Raw genomic sequence first — 2,516 nt, 5'->3', positions numbered from 1 at the left:
TATATATATATGTAATGATGTATATGAGTTGAGAGAGTTCAGGGAGAGAGAAATTCTGATAGTAAGGCGAGGAACCGAGAAAGACTCTATCGAGATCAAGATCGATAGACGGCTTGGAATCAAGAATGTTTGTATCGAGATCAAGTTCGATAGATAACTTGAGAAAATTGGTTCGTCCTTGATTTTGTGCAGTGTAATCTTCAAGATTGTATTAGTGAATTGTTTCTTGATTCCCTCTAGTGGATGTATGTCCTATAGATCGAACCACGTAAATTCTCGGTGTTCTTGTTAGCATTCTTCTTTGAGCTTTTTTTCCTTTCCCGTTTCCGTTTTGTTGTCTTATGGCTTTCTTGGCAGCAAATTTCACAACGATTGACGCCGTCTGTGAGAAATTTTAGCCACGATATTGGAATCTGCTAATTTCAGCATCGATAAATTCACCGGAAAGAATGATTTCAGTTTGTGGAGAGTCAAGATAAGAGATCTATTGGTGCAACAAGGTATCGCAAAAGCATTGCAAGAACCGACGACACTGCCGACAGAAATGCCCGAGAGGGAGAAGAAAACATCTTGTTCCGAGCTACAACATGATAATCTTGAGCTTAGGAGACAAAATTTTAAGGGAAGTGTCAAAGGAGACAACGGCTTAGGCCCCTCAAGGCTAGGTGAGGGGAATCTCTATTATGGAGGCTTGTAATTGGAAGTCAAGGTGGAGATTTTTTATGATGACTCCAATTATGCGAACTAAAACAAAACCACATTTATAATGAAGTATAAATAACTAATGAGTGTCATTTGGCTATTTAAAGGTGCGTAACCGGTCATCTTGTATGGGTCATTGGTTTGTATATATATGTAATGATGTATATGAGTTGAGAGGGTTAAGGGAGAGAGAAATTCAGAAAGCAAGACGAGGAGCAAAGAAAGCCTCTATCAAGATCAAGATCGATAGAGGGCTTGGAATCAAGAAAGCTTGTATCGAGATCAAGATCAATAGAGAGCTTGAGAAGATTGGTTCGTCCTTAATTTTGTGTTGTGTAATCTTCAAGATTGTATTAGTGAATGTTGGGGTATATAGAAAAATTTAAAATAGTATAGAAATTTAAAAGAACGGTCTACGATGAAGCAAAAAATAGAATGAGAAAATTCACACAAGAAAACAGTAATACATCGGAACACACAGATTTACATGGTTTGACAAATTGCCTACGTTCACGGTGTTGCAGAGGATTTTACTGCTTGAGGAATATACACTAGTCGATCGTCTCGACTTACAAGAGGGATCTCTCATTTCCTTGCTCTCTATTCTTCTCTATCTGCACCGAGGTACAATGAAGAAGATAAAATTAAAAGAGAAATAAACCTAATTTCTCTTCTGCCACAAGCCACAAAGAAGAAGTCAAGGGAGAACAATCTTCTTCTTACTTCTGCCACAAGGAGCTACTGCTTGCACTTCTCATCCTCTATCCCGAGGAAGACCAAAGAAGAACACAGAAGAGGGCCGTGCTATTTCCTTTCTTCATCTTCTGCAAAGCACGTCGAAGCTCTCTCGAATCTCCTGCCTGTAGCAGTTGATCGTAGAAGATGATTCGGAGGAAGGTCCTGTTCGTAACTTAAAGAAGTAGAGGGAGTCGTTTCACGAATCGTAGGCGGGAGCAGTTCACAAAACTGTAAGGTCGCGGTCGCGACTTTTCGCGATAGAAACCAAGGAGGCGGGAGCGGGATCGGGCTTCAGCTAACAGTGAATTGTTTCCTCATTCTCTCCCGTGGATGGAGGTCTTATGGACCGAACCACATAAATTTTCCGTGTTCTTGTTTGCATCCTTCTTTGTGGTTTTTCTTCCTTTTTTCGTTTCCTTTTTGCTGTCCTATGATTTTCTTGACAGCAGATTTCACAACAAGTTTTAAGAGAAGATATTAAAATTTTTACTTGAAAAGTTCGAAGGGAGTTAAAATCAGGGGGGCATGCCAATTTAAATAAATCAGCTAGTATATGTTACCATTAATGCCCTTCTCGAACTTCGGGGAGCTGATGATATGTTACAGTGGACATGATTCTTGTAAGATTATTTTCATGGGCGAAGTAGAGGATCCTAGAGCCATTGGAGCTGTCTTAAAAAATGATTGTTTTTGATATATCTTTTCTTCTTTCTTTGAGGAGAGGAAAAAAGATACTAGGATTTGTAATATATCCATTCACCTTGTAGGGAATAACATGTAAGAATGTTGTGCATTAATTGGCCATAAATTGATGGCTGGCATCATTGCTGTATGGGAATGCACAGGATCACCGGCTGGAAATTTGGAACATAATCTTATTGTTCTTTTTTTGTTGGAAAATATAACAGCTTGTGATTATCGACTAAAAGAATTCACAGCAAAAACATCTGCTGAAAATGATTTTCCGGCTGAAATCATCCGATACTAATTTCTGTGTCTGATTATTCAGCCACGAAATAGTTTCCTACAGAATTGATCTGCCTCAAAATTAATGTTAGATTGTGCGGTTTGCGTCT

Source organism: Phalaenopsis equestris, unplaced genomic scaffold (genome assembly GCF_001263595.1).
Source record: "Phalaenopsis equestris unplaced genomic scaffold, ASM126359v1 Scaffold000738, whole genome shotgun sequence".
Taxonomy (NCBI): domain Eukaryota; kingdom Viridiplantae; phylum Streptophyta; class Magnoliopsida; order Asparagales; family Orchidaceae; genus Phalaenopsis; species Phalaenopsis equestris.
This window is presented reverse-complemented; position numbering follows the sequence as displayed.